The sequence below is a fragment of the Nelumbo lutea genome, chromosome 4, assembly GCF_056320005.1.
Source record: "Nelumbo lutea isolate HS-2025 chromosome 4, American lotus-T2T, whole genome shotgun sequence".
NCBI classification, from domain to species: Eukaryota; Viridiplantae; Streptophyta; class Magnoliopsida; order Proteales; family Nelumbonaceae; genus Nelumbo; species Nelumbo lutea.
The window spans coordinates 17,321,190-17,341,790 of record NC_142687.1 but is presented as its reverse complement, the minus strand read 5'-3'; the positions used below and the strand labels follow the sequence as shown (position 1 = coordinate 17,341,790).

General features: G+C 38.8%; 1 non-coding gene across 1 annotated transcript; it reads left to right on the top strand.

Moving 5' to 3' along the window:
- The first annotated feature begins 20,009 nt into the window (after positions 1-20,009).
- Positions 20,010-20,083, top strand: TRNAT-AGU (transfer RNA threonine (anticodon AGU)). The gene has a single exon. It is a non-coding gene; the product is annotated as a tRNA-Thr (tRNA).
- The last annotated feature ends 518 nt before the right edge of the window (positions 20,084-20,601 follow it).

Below are 20,601 nucleotides of genomic sequence, written 5' to 3'. Positions count from 1 at the left end.
GAGCTTGGCTCATGCCTAGCCATAACCCAAACCTGTATATTTATAGCGTGCAATTATCCATATTTTTTGTCTTTTTTTTTTCTTTTTTATTTGAAAGCAAAAAGAGATCGTACTAGTACTTTTACTATTAGTTTCATTATGAAACAAAATATACTTAAAGTTGGAGAGGAAAATTGGGATCAATAGTAGTTTTAAAAAAATCATAAACCCCTGGAATGGTGGTTGGAAATAATAGATAGTAGTTGGCCAACTTCTCTCTATATATATATGGGTTCAACTATGATTATAGAAAAGATATATAAAACTCATCAGCAGGGCCAGAACAAAACGATAACCACAATTAATTAGGGCAGCTGGGTACCCGATGCTCTTGTTTTGTTCTGAGACATTTTGATGGGATTGGTTGGTTATAGTGTTATATAGAAAGACCAGCTAAGCGCGCTTTGAAGCTAAACGTAAGTGGGGCTCAAACTAATGGTGCTAGAAAAGGGCAGAATGGGGCCCTTGAAACGATGCCAAACTGTCCGGTCGGACCAAGCTCCTCCTTTTGATGCTTACGCCACCTAATAAATCCCAATGAAACATGACAAAAACCAAAGGGATGGCCTTGTTTTATGCAAAATAAACAAATTATATAATAAATTAAATCCTCCATCACCAACTTGGAATATTGCATGATACGATATGATATTTTCTTTCTTTCTTTTTTTTTTTTTTAAGTAATGGTCGTGGAAGGTTTATGATGTTAGCGTTGTCATGGATGATTACTTTAACTTTAACTTTTGTGGAAGTCTGTATGTAATAAATACATTGGCTCTGTGTATAACGCAGGAGCAAGAAAATTAATGGTAGCTAACCAAGTACCTGTATAATTACTTTGTCAACTTAGGAGAACAAATACTCAATTTTCACACCTGCTCTTCTTAATTGCTCTCTCGATTAAATTGTACTTTATGTTATATTCTTCTAGTTGTAATGTTTGGTACAAACTAATAGCATTTATAATTATATACGAATTGATGCAGTACTATATTCTAATAATCTAAAGCTAAAATATACCCCATTACAATTATAACGGCCAGATTTTAATTAATTTTAGATTTTTATATTTATGGGATAAGGATGGATTTCAATCATGTTTTATTCGTTCAAGAGATTGATACAAAGAGATGCCAATAAGGCTAAGAAATATCAGAGATAAATTTTCAAGAAGAATAATACAAAGAAATTGATTTAGGAGAATCAAAAGAACTTCTGTAGCTAAAGTAATGTAAATTAACATCACCAATAGAAGTGGATAAATACATCTCAGAACCACCATAACTAATGAACAAACTGACAAGAGGAGTTACCAACTAAAATGAAAACTGGCATAGGAGGTTATATAGCTACAAGCCATAAACTATAACTTCCAACCACTCCAAAACAAAAACTGCAAAAGACAGTATCATCTATAAATTCCATCCAGTGCACCGAAGAACTGCCAACTGCGAGCTCCCATCCAAAGAACGTTGGAGAACTGTAACATCCATCCACAACGCCGAAGAACTATAATGTCCATTCACAATGCCGGAAAACTGTAACTATCATCCAAAAAGCCGGAGAATTGACACTTCCATCCAGGATGCCGGAGAATTGAAACTACTTTCCAAAACGATGGAGATGACAAAAGATGGGAAAAATCTACTGGTGTTTTTTGTAGAAAGAAGACTATAGCAAGAACTTCTTATCAAAAAGCCATAGAAAGAAAGCAACCAAAGAAAAACAAAGAGAGAGGGGAGTGACTCTCGACAGGGGGGACCCAGGGGAGCCATGGCCCCCCTATGGTTTAGAGAATCCCCACTAAAAAACAGCTTTTCATGTAAATTTTCTCCTCTCCCCACTCTCAGTCTCAATGGTTGCCCCCCCCCCCCCTTATAACAATTTCCTAGCTCCGCCTTGATCTCGAGGGGAAAGATAGAGAGATCTCGAGAAAAACAGAGATCGAGAGATTGAGAGAGGGGGGAGAAAGAGAGAGAGAGAGAGAGAGAGGGGGGGGGGCGGAACACAAAAGATGGGAGAAATAGAGAGAGGGGAAAAACACAGAAGGGAGAAACTGAGAGAGGGAAAAAACACAATAGGGGAGAAAACAAACAAAGAACTGAAAGAAAAAGAAAACCTCGAGAGTAAAACCTCTCTAAAAACAGAGAGAGAAGTCACCCCCTAGCAAACTTCTCTACGGCAAAAGACGAACAGAAGAGAGACGGGGAAGAAGGACGGTGGTTATCCTGTTTTTCTTTCCTCTTCCGTTGATAATTAGGTAAGGATGGATTAAAAGCTATAGATTGTAACTTGTTTTATAATGCTTATCATGGTTGTAGTAGTCAGTAGTCAGGATTAATTAATGTATAGGTACAGTGAAAATTAATTAAACCTGAAAAATATTACAATAACCCTAAGTATTGTAACAGCATATATATAGTGTTATTTCAACATTTGTTCAAATACAAATAAAAATCATTAATAGAATGTTTTACAACCATTTCAATTCAGAACCACTGGTTAATTAAAGTTATGTTTGGGATTTCTGAAACTTAATTTTGATGGGCCAAATCAAATTCAAAGTCCGGCATTGGTCTGATTGTTTAGGAAAGGAGTAGTGGTGGCTCGAGCTATTCTTATTGTGGTCAATTTGGCGTCTACCACTGAAGCCTTAGCGCTCTTTGAAGGCATCAAACTAGCCTTGCAACTGGATCTTCATTCTATTGTTTTGAAGATGATGCAAAAATTCTAATTGCATAATTCTTTGTTGGAGGTCAACCCCCTCGTGCTCGTCTCTTCCTGCAAGAATCTACTTAACCACCTTCCTAACCGTTCAGATATATTCACTCCCAGATTAGATAACAAGGCAGCCCACAAACTGGCACAGTTTGCACTGTCTTGCTCCTCACTCAAAACTTGGACTTCTATTCCAGAATTTTTGAAAGATATTTGCAATTCAGATGTAACTGATAATTTTCATTGAATGAATTGGCCCTCGGGTTTTATAAAAAAAAAAAAATGTGCAGCTGCGTCAACGGAAGGTCTCTAATTTAACTTGCTTGGTCGTAACAATTTACGTCCCTATAGCAATAACGAGCATTGCAATAAGTTGCATGCAGGTGTTACTACTAACTCCTTTTTTTTTCTTTTCTTTTCTTTTTTTTTTTTATATTTTTGTTTTTAAGCCTGTTAAAATCTCATGCAGCACAGAATTAATTGAATATAAATGCTATGCGAATCTTTTAAGATGATATAATTCATGACGGAATAAAGTGTATTGTGCTCGTGTGTTTTTGTTTGTTTACGTTCCAAAAGTGATTTTCCTCATTTTTTTACAGCATAAAATAATCAAAGCAGTTCATCCTAAATTTTCCACCAAGGTTCTCTTGTTTTGGTAAAAAATCTGAATTGGACACAAATTTGCACCTGTTTCAGTTCTTGATCCATTAGTTTCTTATCATGATTTGTTCACTAACTTGATGCAAAATTTGTACTTTTTGTTTTATTTATGTTAATTGGCAGTGCAAATTTGGCATCTTGAAAGACAATGTGAAGCTCTCCCCACCACCTTCTTACTAGTTACTACATTAATTCTCTCTCATATAAAAGCATGCAATACATCATTTTGCTTCGTATTTTACTTCTCAAAGCAAACAATACAAAATCAAATCTTGAAACAAAAAGTATATCAAAATTTGCACTGACATGCATTTACAGCAGTACAAATGAAATTCAAACTTCAAACAAGTAGAGCTGAAGTGAAATTTCAATTTATCCGTCCCTTATTAATTGGCATTTGCATCTTTTATTCAAATAGGGGAAAAAGGTATTCATGCATTCATGCATTTGCATCTTCATATATGAAGTGTAAAAGATCAAAATAAGGGCATCATTATTGGGAGAGAAGAGAAAGAGAGGTGACAATTTTATCGGTATACTCAACACAGTAAGGTTCAAAATTAATTTAATCTGATGACTACAGTTGATAAACCTGTATTTGGTTACGTTGCACATAAAAAGAAAAGGATCATCAGGTTCCGTAGAAAATCATTCTACCAAAAAATTCCATAGAAAATTTAAAAAATGTTCAATAGGAAAAAGGAATAATTTTTTTAATTGTTCTTAGTATTTGGCCTAACTTGGAAAACAGATTAGAAATATGTGGATGTCATGAGATTGGAATTGAAAGGATCAAGTACCCTTTGATTGGAAAATTATATAGAATGTCTTCCCACAATTACAATAAGAATGGCAGAGAAATAGGTGGTCATTTTATTTACAACCAAATTTTTAGAATTATTTTTCTTCATTTTACATGCAGACAAGTTGGAGATTCATAATCGTTTTGGAATTGCAGAGTAGTAATATCTACGGTTTTGAAAATTGGATCGGACCAGGTGGTCAGACCATTTGACCCAGGTACCAGTCAGGCTTCAGGTCTGGTTTTGGATCCAAAAACCATTTCACCAACGTTTAGGTTGGATGGTTGGACTGTTTGACCCAAGAACACCGGTGGTTATAAGTGGTTTCATTGTCGGGTCAGTTTATAAAATATATGTTTATATCTTTTAGCTCGATTCACATAGTTGAGTTGAATCGAGTATTTGGTTTGGATAGTGGAAAAATAAAGAGAAATTGTCTAAAAGTCAATATAACTTTTTAGCAATTTTCTTAAATTCACCATAACTTTTCAAAATGTTAGTCTACTTAACTTGGCATTAAGTAGACTAACAGGTGTTAGTAGGTTACCATTTTTCCCTTTGTTATATTTAATCCATTTTTCAATATTTCAGAAATACTCTTGCTATTATTCAACCTAACACCCATTTTTCAGCTTCCTTGGAATACTTTCAAACAGCATAATAAGAGCAAAACATCTATCAAGTAGAAATCTTATATATAAAGCAGTTGGGCACTTAAGGACATTTTAGTCAAAAAAATATGTCAAATAAGGCTGACTTGACATTTTGGAGAAGTTTGGTCATAAAAATTGCATTTATACTGATATATACAACTTTTGTCAATGTACACGCAGGGTGCTTTAATGGATGGTGAGCTTTGGAAAATAAAAATTGAATGACATAGGGTTTCCTATATGTTTTCAAAAAAATTTGATAAATTTAAGAAAAGTGCTGGAATTCATTATGAATTTTAGACAATTTCCAAAAAAAAACCACTGGTACTAATTCGTTACATAGTAGGTGGCCAAAGTACTTTGAACCATATTGATTATCGTTGTATTGAATGTCCTCCATTAGCATGAATTGGTAGCATTTTTTAACCCATGTGAAGTGTCTGAACCCCATCTGAGCAGGTAGATTATCTATTCCCACTACTTTTTGCGTAGAGATGTGAACTACAGGTTGGGCTTGCTATGGGTTTGTATAAATTTCACTGCATTTCTTTTAAATTTATTATAATTTTTTAAAACGTCCAAAAAATTCCATATCAACTAATGGATGTTAGTGGATTACTATTTTATCTTTTGTTCCATTATAAATGGAAAATAAAACAAAACTTTGATTAAAATAACAACAAAAATATATGACAAAGAAGTGACTTAATTTCCAATCCAACAAGAATCGAAATCAAGAAAAGATCCATGACAAAGAAGTGGATATGTGGCTCTGTAAGGCCCAGTAGAACAAAGGTGTATTGAATAAAAATTAGGTTGATTTGATAATGTTAATATGCCAATCAAGAGCAGTTTAGTCCTAAAATTTGCATTTATGATGACATTAACAACTTCTGTCAATGAACATTAAGGATGGATTAATGAACAGTGAATTTTGAAAAACAAAAGAAGTCCCTGAAAAGTCATGATGATGAATTTTAGACAATTTTCGAAATTACTATTTTTTTTTTAATTAGGAATTTGATTAGCAAAAGTACCACATGTATAGTGGTGAACGTCGACAATGGATATCGGAATAATACTCCCGAAAACCGATCAGTTGCCCATTTTGCACCAACATGAGTTCCTGCATAGACCAATTTGATGGCTAAGAAAAAAGCAAACACTGTTCTTTTGGCGAGATCAAGATGGGATCATCTGTCTTCCCATCCAGTCCTGTCCACCTGCCCTTAAACACGAGCCGTCTCTCTCTCTCTCTCCCCGTAGTTGTTTCTTATCATACAAAATTATTCTGAGCAACAAAGATGTAGCTGCAGTCATCAGTGATCAGTCATTGAACTGCAATTCCTGGTTCTTCCCAGCATATCCGACTCTGAGACGTCCAAGTGGGAGCGAAAATGTCTCTCCACCACTGGTTTCGGCATTTCCCTGATACCCCACCTGGCCCTCTTTCGAGTTTCTTTGAGGGTGTTTGGTGGTCCATCACAGAACTAATGACGAGGACTCTGATTTTCACTCCAGCCGGGACATCTGTATTCTCCACCGACATCTGTCAGAGTTCTTTTACGCTCTAATTTTTATATTTTATATAATTTATATTTGAAAATATTTTTTTGATTTTTTTTCTTTTTTTTATGTCTAAATATTAAAATAGTAATATATTAACACCCATTTAATTTATTTTGTATATATTTTTTGTTTTTTATAAAGGTTAAAATGGTAATATATTAACACTCTTTAATCTTTTTAACCGTCTAATTAGTGATATAATGAATTTAAGAGAAATATTGAAAACTCGTGGTGAGTGATGAATTTTAAACAATTTCCTTAAACAAAATTGGCTAAAATGAAATATTCAAATTCCATGTACCTAGTCGATCAGGCCGATATTTATAGAAGTTAACATCCAGCGTGTTTCATGGCATTGATTGATGATGCTAAACCATGGATTGAAAATGGTATGTCAAGTTTGGCAGCGGAATCGGCCACTCCATCATCTGTTTTTAACAACCATACGACAAAAACACTCTGTAACTATCAAACACCTAACAACTTGCTTCCAAACGGATATGCAAATCCAACCCTTTCTTAACTATAAAATCTAAAATCTATATTTGATTAGGATGATTAAAAAATCGAAATCCCACAGAATTTAAAGCAATATTATGGAATCTGTGAGATGTTTAATGGTTTTCGAGGAGAGAGAGAGATGACAAGGACTATAGACATGAGTGATGGGCGTAGAGATAATGAAAGATGAGGCAATTTGCTTCTCAACAACCGAACCCTCCTTGTGATGCTTACTAAAAAAAGGCCATCGATATTTGCTTTGGAGGCCTTCAATGGAAGAGTATCGTATATTTTCAAATTTTTTCTTTTCTTTTCTTTACTTTTCCTTTTTTTTTTCTTTTCTTTTTTAATTATATATAAAAATTAGGCAAAGATGGGTCAAATCAAAATCCAATAAATCTTAGACTAAAATAGCACAAGTGACCCCTACTTAGGGGTGATAATTCTCAGCCCAGCCTGAAAATTCCATCCATGGGCTTAGATTTTATGTTTAATCTCAGGCTTGCAAATTTCAGGGCGCAGCCCAACCCACATATGTAATTTATAAATAATAATTTAGGAAAACTTAGAGGTCAATCAACCCCTCCAAGGATATTTATTAGATTTTTGGACTTTATTAATCAACAATCCACCAATGACTCAATACCCCTTGAATTTTGCTTCCAAGAAGCTAGCGAGAATAGCTTCATTGAAAAGTAATCTCAGTTCATGTAAGGGTTTTATGGCTTTTCAATTTCTTTTGTCAAATACTACGGCTTCATAGCTTTCCATAAAGCACCTACCTTGCACTGCTAGAAGCTGTTGTGTAAAAGTCCTACCAATATGGGCAATAAAAATCAGCGATAGCTGAGAACCCAGTTCCCAATATGGGATTCTGGTTTTATCCTCTTGTCGTGTGAGAAAAGATTGTCCTGTGATTCTGTTGTGTATGGAAACTCTAGCAATTAGGCTTGCTTGTGAGTCGTGAGAAGATTCATAGATAACAACCTCTCGAGGGTTATCATTCAATCGGACTCCTTACAGGCTACATATCCTTCATCGATAATCCCGATATGGCCCGCTTTTCTCCTTTGGCTGCTATCTGGAGTGATATTGTTAGTCTAACTCTTAATAGCTCTGTTATCTTTGTCTGTCTGTGTTAACTGTGAGGCGAATTCTTTAGCCAGCCCACGTTCTAGTTTCCTCCTTGGCCCGGGTTGTGCTTGTGGCTGACCGTAGTTCTGTGTTTCATCCCTTGCTGATGAGATCTTCATAGTTACAAGTTACCAAAAAAAAACAGAAGAACGACAGGCTCACATAACAGTGGGCCTCATGTGCACCATCTGCCCTATAAACATGTAAACACAAATCACGTGTGAAGAAAGCAAACTTCTTAACGTGATGTGCTATGCGACCCTGTCAAAAAACTGAAAAAGATTCCACCTGTGAGGAGACCTTTCCTTTGTCTAGGGTATGGTTTTTAAAACCGGATCGGACCAGATGGTCAGACCGGAAAAATCAGGAACCAGTCTAGTTTCATTTTCCCAAAAACCAAATTTCCCTCCAAAATCGTTGATTTTGGACTGAACGGTCAGACCATTTGACCCAGTAACCAGACCCTTATCCGGTTCAATCATCGAATCGGTTTTAAAAACCATGGTCTAGGGTTTATTTTCTTCTTAATCTGATTCCGATGAAGACCATACTTACATGTGAAAAAAAAAAACTCTTATTGGTCAGTATGAGGAAATTCTCATACAGCCATATAAGCCAAAGTAAACTCGTAACAGATGTTAATCACCCTTCAAACAGCCAAATTAGTTGAACTTAGTAATTCATAATTCAGTTATTCCAATGATACAGAATTTTGTAGATCCCAAGATGTAGTTACTTTTAAAATTAGTAAGTGTATATGTGCTTTCAAATTTTTTATAAAATTCTTGTATTTTTATTTTTATCTTTTTGTTTTTATTATTAATGGGATGTAGATTGTAAAATCTAAATCGGCTCACAAAAACACCTTATATTGAATTGCAAAGTTTTGAGTATCATTGACAGACCTATATGCCTAGCTAGACACTTCTTAGTATATCATTTTTTGTTCGTTTATCAAAAAAGAATCTAAGATTTAAAGAGAGAAAATTGAATGAGGTGAAAAGTAGTAGTTTAAATTACATTTTAAACCTCACAATTAAATAGAGATTAAATTCAAAAAAATAGGTATTTTAGACAAAAGAAAGTTCTATAATCTTATTCATATTTTTAATAGTAGTATAAATATAGAATTATAGATGTGTTTAATTTTTTCTATAATTTTTTTTATGTGTGTAAAATTTATGTATTTTTCATTTTTATGTTTTTATATTTTATTAATTTTATTATTTAATTATGATATTAAAGATTAACACATTTGACCCAAAAGTTGAATTATTGATCTCTTCCAAATAAAAAATAATTTTATCTTTAGTTAATTTTAGATTATGTATTCCATTTTCATCATCAATATAAGTAATTCTTGTTTATGACATTTATTTTTTAATTTGATTAATAAAAATATCATAAATGTGTATATATTCTTTTTACATTTTTGTAATTTTTTATATTTATTTCTATTTAAAAATTTTACCATCTAACTATGACTTCATATGTTAACCAATTTGATTCAGATGATTGAATTACTTGGTGATCACTTGTATAAAGAATGGTTTTGTTTTCTAGTCAATTTTAAAATATATGAGTTTATATTGTTAAAAGTATTGGACATATATCTAATCAGTAGCATTATTAATAAAAAAGTAACTTAAATATAAGATTTAATAACAAAAAATGAGAGTTAATACCTTAAATATAAGATTTAATGAGAGTTGATTAAATGAGTTAAAAAGTAATAATTGAAATTACATTTTCAACCTCATAATATATATGGGCTAAATACACAAAAGCCACCATTTTAGATAATAAAAGTTCTACACTCTCATTCATACTTTTAATAATAGTATAGATAAATATAGATATGGAGTGAATAATTAAATGACTGCAGCTTATATTAAGCGCTTATTGAGTCTATTGCTTATTAAAAGCGAAAGTCATCCAAGAAAAGGGCATTTGGTTAAAAAAAAAAATTGCTTTTCCATACCAAATAAAAAAAAAAAACATTTAGAAGAAGTCCGAATTTAGGGCTTTTAGCTGCTTACCTTTTGAAGGATTACATTCAATTGCCACTTCACCATGCCCTATTCATAGGATTCCTAATAGTAATCGTAGTATAGGAATCTATCCAACCTAAACTCAATTCAGATATCCTACTTTCCTTTATTCTCCTCTACTAACTCAATAAAACAGTTCCAGCTGTCCTAATAAGTAACCAACGCCTTAATCCCCCATTAAATATTATCTTTTTTAATATTAATTCTTCATGCGTTTATTAACCCAATAAAGGAAAAATCTATGATGCGGAAAATATATGGTATGAAAAGAGTTTTGATCAATCAAAACCCACCCATAAATTTTGATAAATAACACCTTATTTGTTACCATGTTTATGATTCCAATTTATTGGTCAATTGATTTTTGAATATTATATTTTTTTTCATATAATAGTTGAACCCACCAATAAAATAATTATTTTATTTAACCAATGTTTTCAACATGCCATTGAATTGGATGATCAAGTCATTACCGATCTCGATTCCAAGTCTGATTTTCCAAAAAAAAAAACCCAACTTTTAACCAAAAAGTTGATCAAGCCCACAAACACTCCTCTGTTAGGCTTCAGCGAAGAGTAAGTTAGGCCCCTGGGGCGAATTTCAATACCTGTAGAGGTTGGCACGTGGCCTAGTATTGCAAGATTCGAGCATACTTTTCTAGTGGTTGTGACTCCCTCCCCGTACAACATCATTATAGACCAGCTCGAGTCTCGCAGATGCTATGTCACTGCCCTAAAAAGGAAAGCCAAGGTAGTAGATGACCTCAAACTAGAGCGACCTACAAAGTACACCGAGGAGCGAGCTTCACCGATAGAAGAGACAGTCCCTATATCCATTTCGACAGAAGATTTGGTAGGACTCTCCAAATCGGCGCATCGATAGAGGAGCCCCTGCGTTCTCAACTGGTAAGTTTCTTACTTGAAAATTTGAATGTGTTTGCATGGTTCGCGGCAGAGATTTCCGGTATAGATGCTAAGATAATAACTCACAAGTTGAACACTGATACTGTAGTTAGGCCCGTTAGATAGAAGAAATGCAACCTAGCCCCAAAGTGCTGGAGAGTAGTCGAAAAGGAAGTCAGGAAGTTTATCGCAACCGATTTTATCAGGGAGGTCCATTACCCGAGCTGGGTGGCTAACCCCATTCTGGTAAAAAACGCTAATGGTAAATGAATCAAGCTTGCCCAAAGGACTGCTTCCCACCTCCCAAGATCGACTGTCTAGTGGACGTGACCTCAGGACACAATTTGCTGAGTTTTCTGGACGCATACTAAGGCTACAACCAGATCAAGATGGACCCTGCCGATGAGGAAAAAATGACCTTTATAACTGAGCTAGGCCTGTACCGTTACAAGGTCATGCTCTTTGGATTGAAAAATGTCGGGGCAACATTTCAAAGACTTGTAAACCGACTCTTTGAGCCGCTGATCGACAAAAAAGTAGAATGCTATGTAGACGACATGGTCGTCAAAACTCAATTTTCAAATGCTTTAATAAAAGATTTGAATTGTGTTTTTGAAATTTTGCGCAAATATAACATGAAGTTAAAACCTAACAAATGTGTCTTCGGTGTCACCTCGGGTAAATTCCTAGGTTACATCATTCACCGACATGGCATCAAAGCCAACCCTAACAAAATAAAGGCCATCCTAGATATGAGACCACCCCATAAATTGGAAGTGGTTCAGAGGTTGAATGGTCAGATAGCCGCTCTGAGCCACTTCATGTCTAAGTCGACGGATCGCTGCCTACCTTTCTTCATGGCAATTAAAAATAGTAAGGACTTTGAATGGACCGAAGTGTGCTAGGTCGTCTTCGACGATCTTAAAAAATACCTAACTTGTATCCCGGTTTTGACCTGACCCGAGGAGGGAGATATTTTGAAGTTGTACCTCTCCGCAAGTGATGAGGTAGTCAGCTCAGTACTGATAAAAGAAGTAGATCGAGTTCAATGACCCATTTACTATGTTAGTAAAGTTTTGTAGGACCCAGAAACAAGGTATCCAGAGATTGAAAAGTTGGCATACGCACTGGTCATCGTAGCTCGGAAGCTTTGACCATATTTCCAAGCCCATGCCATCGTCGTTCTCACCAACAAACCTCTGAGGCAAGTCTTGCTCAAGCCCAAAGTCTCCGGTAGATTGACGAAGTGGGCCATTGAACTCAGCGAGTACGACATCCAGTACAAGCCTCGGACAGCTATCAAGGCCCAAGCCTTAGCCGACTTTGTCACAAAATGTACCATCCTCCATGTGGACAGCTCGACAAATCAACAAGGTAGCGGAACTGGTATCATTCTATATGGGCCAAGTGGGGTGAAGCTGGAGTATGCACTTCGGTTCGAATTCACCATGTCCAATAATGAAGCGGAGTACGAAGCATTAATAGTCGGGTTTGCTTTAGCGAACAAAGTACGAGCCAAACACATCATTATCTATAGTGACTCCCAGCTCGTGGTCAACCAGGTCACTAGAGAATATGAAGCTCGCGAGCCAACCATGGTCGCCTACCTAGCCAAGGTTAGAGAAGCTCTGCGCAGTTTTCAGTCTTACTTCATCAGGTAGATCCCGAAGTCTGTGAACGCTGAGGCCGATGCCTTGTCCCGGTTAGCCAGCACAAGCGACAACACCATGAGGACCGTGTACATAGAAAACCTGCCTCGGCCCAACATTCTCGGGGGTGAAGAAGAGGTCTCTCCTATTGCACAAGCAGAGCTGAGCTGGATCGATCCACTCGCGAATTACCTGCTTCATGGGATCCTCCCTGCGGATCGCAATGCGGCTAGAAGGGTAGAGCGACAAGTAGCCAAGTATGTCATAATAGACAGACGGTTGTACCGAATATCCTACATGCTCCCCTACTTGTGATGCTTGCAACCCTTAGAAGCCGAGCTCGTTTTCCGTGACACTAATGAAGGCCTGTGCAGCGGACACTTGGAGGGTAGGGCTCTCGCCCAAAAAGTGTTACAATAGGGGTACTACTAGCCCACGATGAAGGCAGATGCGCTTGAGATCGTCAAAAGATACGACTAGTGTCAAAGGCACGCCAACGTCCACCACCAGCCTACTGCTGACCTGAATTATCTCACTAGCCCATGGCCCTTCACGCAGTGGGGAATCGACATCCATGGACCATTCCCACCAGCGACAAGACAGAGGAAATTCTTAGTGGTAGTGGTGGACTATTTCACAAAGTGGGTGGAGACGGAACCTCTTGCGATGATCACAACAAGAAGCATGCAAAACTTCTTTTGGAGGAGCATAGTATGCCGCTTTGAACTACCTCGAGCACTTATCTCTGGCAATGACAAGCAATTCGAAGATATCAAGTTTCAGAACTGGTGCAACAAGATGGGGATACAACAGAAGTTCACCTCGATGGCACACCATCAAGCAAATGGTCAAGCGGAAGTCACAAACAGGGCCATCCTCCGTGGACTAAAAGCACACTTAGCCCGAGCTAAAGGACTATGGGCTTATCAAACCACTGTGAAGACCACCACGGGTGAAACCCCCTTCAACCTCACCTACGGCACAGAAGCAGTAATCCTAGCCGAGATCGAGGTGCCTACGCTACGCCTAGAGAAATATGATGAAGAGACAAAAGATGACGAGCTACGCACCAACCTCGACCTAGTAGAAGAGGTACGGGACCTCGCATACATCCGGACCGCGACCTATCAGTAGAGAGTGGCTCAATACTATAACGCCAGGGTCAAAAGCGGAACTTTCGTGTTGGAGACCTGGTTCTTCACAAAGTCATGGTGCCTGAGCCTGGTGTTGGTAAGTTCGGACTGAATTGGGAAGGACCCTATCGAGTAAAGCGGGCGCTCGAGGAAGGTACGCATGAGCTCGAAACCTTAGAAGGAAAATAGGTGCCTCGGGCATGGAATGTCAACAATCTAAGGTGATACTACATGTGATCGTCTAACTGGAGAGCGGACTGCAAGTCACTCCCAGAAGTTTACAGACTAAAAGTGATGAGTTGATGAAAGAATTCGGCATTATATAAGCCCTAGTCACCTCTTTGGCATGAGCAAGATCAAGGAGGGTGGACAATAAGTCGCCCCCAAGGCCTAAGGGCTAAAGTACTGAATTGACGAACTCGTCACCATATAAGTCCCAGTCGCTTCTTCGGCATGGGCATATAAATCCCAATCGCCTCTTCGGCTTAGGTGATCAAGTCCAGTCACCTACTTGGCATTCCTAGTCTTCTCTTCGACATAGGCAAAGTGCCTCTAATGCCTAAGGCATAGACAGCTTGGGTATAATCCCTACGATGTCTAGCCCACTTCGGCATATAATAATAGGTTGGGCCCGTTAGGGACAACCGACATCTAAATGAGTAGCCCATGCGCGGACAGGTTGGGTATATACTCTGTAATGTCGCTCACCTTGGTGTACATTACGTGAAGTTATCCCTACTAGTAGTTTGGGTAGACAATTCATGATCTCTACTTAGAAAAAAATTATTTTGGGTTACCCTTAGTTATAGTCCAGCTCGGTAGCTCGACAATTTGGGTAACCTATACATTCGTTGCCCAAATCGGGAGTCACTCACACTTAGAATTATTTTGCACACAGGTTACTTAGAAACATTTTATTCCATTAATGAAAAAAGTGTGGGTATAGATATTTCATTGTAACTCGAGCTCGCTGGCTTCAGGGCGTACATCCATGATTCAAAAAAGAAGGAAAAAGGAAGAAAGAGCCAGAGTCACACAGAAGGACTGCCAACCACATCTGAGGGATCCACCACTTCGACCTCATCATCGCTCTCCTCCTCTAACAAGTCGGGCTCCTCGTTCACTGCCTTGGCTACTCTGGGGGCTAAGCCCGACATCATGATGAAGCCGAGGTCAAGATCGGGGAACTTTTGTCGGACCAGATACCTGCACAACTTGAACCCAGAGCGGTAGGAGCTTGAGCCATATTCGACCTGGAGAGCACAAAACTCCGAGGGCTCCTTGAAGCACTCAACGGCCTAATTCCTTTCTTCTAATCACGCCTCCTGGATAGTGGTCTCGGAGATCTGGGTACGCTCTTGGACCATTGCTTCGAGATTTTTGACTTCTCGTTGAAGTCGCGCCTTCTCCTCGGTCATCATTGAGATCAGCTCCTTTTGCTCTGCGTTCTCCTTAGTCATTGATGAGATCAGCTCCTTTTGCTTAGTGTTCTCCTTGGTTAGTGAGGGGATCTGTCCCTCCTGGTCCAAAATCAGTTGCTTCTAACACTTGGCTCCCTTTTTAGCCCGAAGTACCTCGCCCCGAGCTAGGTCCAGCTCGCAATGGAGCTTCCGTACCTCTACCTTGGCATCCCGTGCCTCCTTTGAGTGGACCGCAGACAAGTAGGCCATTGCGTGAAGGGCAGAATTCACCTATCAAAAGAAAATCTAGGTAAATAAGAAAAAAAAAAGGGGGCGGAACTGAAGGCAGAATACTTACCACCATGCAGTGGCTAGAAGCTAATCCCAAGAGTCGGGCCAAAGACATATCAGCCCATCGCGTGACCTCATCCAAAAAGATGGCATCCTTGCTCTTGCACACCGCAATCATGTGATCATGATGCTCTCTTTCTCGCTCGCAAGGGCGCTCTTTGGCTCGGCAACTGGCTCCTCTGATGCAGACGTGTTCTCTGGTTCCTGAGGATGAGTATCCTCCTCGCGGACCTCATCCACGACCACTTTGGGGCATGCAGGTCGGGCTTCCTCTCTAGGGGGCTCAGTGGAGATCGGCTCTGCGGCCAGGACCTCAGTTGGTCTAGAGGTTGAAGGCCCGGCTTCCCAACGAAGTCTCTTCATGGCCTTCCGCTTCTTCCCCCTCTGGGAGCTCCTCAGAAGACTCTCTGCATCGACCTCTGACATTGTAATTGCAAAAAATGGATAGTTAGTCAAGAACTTAAAGGGTATTTTAAGTAAATATCCGAAAGGAAACCTACAGGGAGGGCTCAAACCAGCTCGCACCAACGCGTCCTCGGCCAAGAAGTTTTTCATCTCAAGCCCGAGGTCCCTCCACGAGTTAATCACTGCCCTGGTCTCTCCGTCCAAGCTCACCCTGGGGTCCTGAGTAGCCACCCTCCAGTGGGCTGGGAAATGCCACCCTTCTAGGTTACGAGCGATGAAGTATCACCTTTTCTAGGCTGGAACCTTGTTCAAGTAGCCATGCAAGATTTTGAATTCGGGTTTGGGAGAGATGTAATAGCTTTGTCTGACGTCCCCGCACTGACAGGCTGAGTTTTGCTTGATCGCACAGATCGAGTTGAAGGTATCTAAGGTTAGGGTTCGGCGATAGGAGTGGAACTGGGAAATAGTGCCAACAATGTTCCGAATGGAATTCAAATGAAGCTGGTCAGTGGTAATATTATAAAACCTAACTATTTATACTAAGAAAGGGTGAAGTGGGAAGCGTAGCCCTGCTGCGAGCTGCTCCTCAAAAATGGCGAGCTCATCGTGATCATGAGCCCAAGGGTATTGACCTAAAGGTAAGCTAAAGACCAAGCTATCGGGGAGACGATAGCGGGACACTAACTACAACAATCTATCCGAAGACAGTGTGGAAGGCCCAAAGTCATCAGGATCCCGATCTCGGGAAGAAGTTGGGGCCCCCGATCTAGAGGATAGACCCTCTACCTGAGCTTCGGTCTCCCCGAGCCAAGATGACTCGAATTCAGGGTTAGAGGTTCCCTCTAAAGACCGAAGAGGGGAGGCACCTTGCCAAGAGATGACTTCCTCGGTAGGAACAACAACACCCTCCACCTCGCTAACACTTTCTAAGAGCCTATCTATACTAGAACTCGACATGATTGAAAAACAGGAAAAAACTAAGGAATGAGGACTCACCGTAAAGAAAGGACAAACTGAAAAACAGAAAGAAGACCAAGCCGAAAGACTTCGATGCGACCTTGGGAAAGCTTAATCACAGAATTCACGATGAGAAAAATGAGTTGCAGACCCCCTATTTATAGCTACTATGTCCGAGAACTAACGATCGAGATCGAAGCAATCCAACAGCTCCTAGGAAAACCGACTACACAATCCCAGAGGACAAAATAGGTTTAGCACATTTTTTGACGTCCGCGGAATTTACAAATCGTGTGACGTCCACGTGTAAGCCAAACGCGACCTGGGTTTTTCTGGTTGAGCCGAGTGGCCGAACAAGTCCGGCCCATGATTCATCTTACTAGTTGCCCGGACCTCGGACCAAATCCACTTGGCTCGTCATGAACTCCCTGCACCGGCTCAAGACCCCTGGCTCGGGGAGTGGGGGGCAATTGATGTAGGGTGATTTGGCCTGACTTAGTAATAGGGGGACATGCGGACACGACCTAACTGACAGGATGACAGCTCACTCCGATGCGTCAAGTCTACAATGAACTGAGCTCGGATAATCGAACCACCTCGGGGCAAGTCCACCTCGAGACAAGTTCACCTCGGAACACAACCGCATCAGGACCACCTCGGTTCCAAGGCACTTCGGCATTCGTACCAGGTCAGATCCAAAGGGCACTAGCTCGGGTAATGTTGACCGACCTCTGCATGACAACCCCAAAGATCTCGCCACCAGATTCCATGCTTTACGGGATCACGCCTTGTAACCGCTAGCCTTATCTCCCCAGACCGATTCGGGCGGTAGTGATAAGCCCTATTGGCTAGCGGCGTTATCTCCTGTTAACATGGAAACGGGCCTCATCTTAGCAAGGATCCCAAAACCACTCCAAAAAACCCGTGAGGACTCCAGTATATAAAGACCCCAACCCTCCAGGGGTAAAGGTACGCTTAATCTCTGCTCACTAGCCCCCTTACTTTCTAAGCTACCTTCAGCTCGCAAGTTATTGACTTAAGCATCGGAGCGACCTCACCGGGTAAGCACCCCCGGATTCTCTGATTCTCTTTGTGCAGATTAGTTAAGTCTATCGTCTACTGGAAGCCAAGTCATCTACAGCTAGGAGCAACCGAATTGCGTCGCATCATATGGTTAAAGTGAAATGGATATAGAATTTTAGACAATTTAATGAAGTAATGAAGATGAGAGAATTAATGGCATGAGTTATTGAAGGAGAGGGTTAATGGCATAATTAATGAGAAGTGATAATTAAAGGAGTTATTGAGAAAGAGGAGAGAGAGTTAATGGTGAATTAATGAGAGGAGATAAAAGTTTTAAAGTGAATTATTCTGTTTAATTCTAAAATGAAAAAAAGAAAAAAAAAAGAAAAGAAAAAAACAAATGCTTCTCAATAACAACTAGAAAAAAGATAAATGATTCTCCAAAATAATGGAAATTACTATCCTGGCACATTCCATATAAATATATAGAAATAGATCCTCATAGCATTTAGAGACTTTGATGGGCTGAAATACTCGTACCTGGACCTACAGTCGGTCCTTTAATCTTTGACCGAGTGGGGGTGGGTCAGGCATGAATCTCCTGCAAACAAAAACTCTACGCACACAACACTCAATGCACATTGGGAATAAACTAGATCGTGGGTCGAGTAGTCTGATGAGTTGGCCCGGCCGGCCCATTCTCTATCGAGCTTCAACAAATTTTTAAACCCATGGATTTGGGCTCATGTTCCAAATACCAAGCCTGAGTTAAAGCCTGAGAGATATTCTACCAATGGTTAAGCTGTGCTTAGGCCTAGTCACTTTTTGGTTTATAAAGAGGCAAATCCCAGCCAATCTCATCTCAACCTGTGAACATGTCTAATTGGGAATATCTCTCATACATGTATATCCAAGAGTATGTGCAGTATTTTTTATCATTATTGAAAAAAAATGCTTTTGTAGTTGTTTGGCGCTGTGAATATATTATGGAGGTCTTGACTACAATAGAATGGAGCATTTGGTTTTGTATGGACGGTCCCAACCCACAAAATAGCATTGACAGGGATGGGCCACTCTCCAATTTATCGTCAACAATATTTTATGTTGGATGGACCACACTATAGTGTGGACATTTTGTGGGAAAGATTCGATGTAAGACACCTGTAATCCTTTAACATATTTTCATTTGTATTGAAATTCACTTTTAAATTGTTTATTGTTGAAGATAATATTATAATATTTTATCTAAATATTGAACCATTTTTAATTATTTTTATCACCATTTTTTGTTAATTAAAATGGTTTTGTACTATTACATAAATTCATATTATATACATTTATCCTTTAATAATTGACATAAATGACAAATATATTTATTTTATATTTATTATTAACTATGTATCAGTGTTTTATTTGTCCATTATTATTTCAAATTTTTTTTTACTTAAATTATAACTTTTTTTTTCATTCATGATCGATTGTGTAAATTATCCCACAAGCTATATTTGAGATGCATGGAATCAATAGGTGTGTCCACACTACACCTACAGAACACCCTTGTCGGTGTAGATAGTTTTTATCTACATAGTTTTTTGCCCATGGTTCACAACAGCTTTGGATAATGGTGTGGTGTGGACCGTACACCCCCCCCCCCCCCCCTCCCGTAACTAAGACACCAATCCTAGATATTTTATCAAGTGGTGCATACTTCCATTGAAAATAGAAAGGCACCCAGACTTGAAAATTTACTGTATTGAAACTAACAAAAGGTGAATCACTCTCAAAAAGAAAAAGAAAAAAGATGGAAAATTAATAAATTGGCCATTGATCTATAACACGTTTTCCCACTATGTTTGGGAGGAGTTTTGCACCAAGGTGATATACACCAAGGAAGGGCCTCCTTTTGCACGTGACCATGGTTTGCTACCACTCTCTATTCCCACAAACACACCATATCTGGTGGTTAACTGAAGCGGTATCCTTTGCCAGAACAGATCTTAGGAATGCACCTTTGAGGATGCAAGTACATAATTTAAATTTCAACTTCATTTATAATTAGCTTTCGTAGCTCAGTTGGTTAGAGCACCCGTTTAGTAAGCGGGAGGTCTTGAGTTCGACTCTCAACGAAAGCATTATATGTTTTATTAGTATTTACTATCAATTAAATTTTAGTTAGAAGGGAAATGGAGACCCAAAATCAGTTGGGCTTGATGGACTTCAAACCTGATTCCTACTTCCAAATACTTTTATTCTGGACCGAGGTTTGGCTAATGGCTATAAATTCTTTCAAGTCAATAGATGGATCGTTTATTTCTAATGTAAAACTGGAAGAAATGTATTTATTGTTATAAGAAAGATACCACATAATATAGATTTGATTTTTTTTTTTATATATATATTGGACTTCTAGTTCCAATAAAATTATGGCAAAGGCAAACGAGGAATGATGTTGATGTGCTAGTGTGGAGTTTTCCACTGGGCTTTTGATTAGCCAACAAATCCAGGATTTGGGTTTGGCAAGTGTTTGAGTTCCTAGATTGGGCACTTGCGCCCAAGAAAAATGAAATTGATGGGCTAGAATGGAGTTTGTCTCAGACTTATCTTTAGCCCATTTTATTGGATAATTACTGTTTGAGTTAGAATACGACCA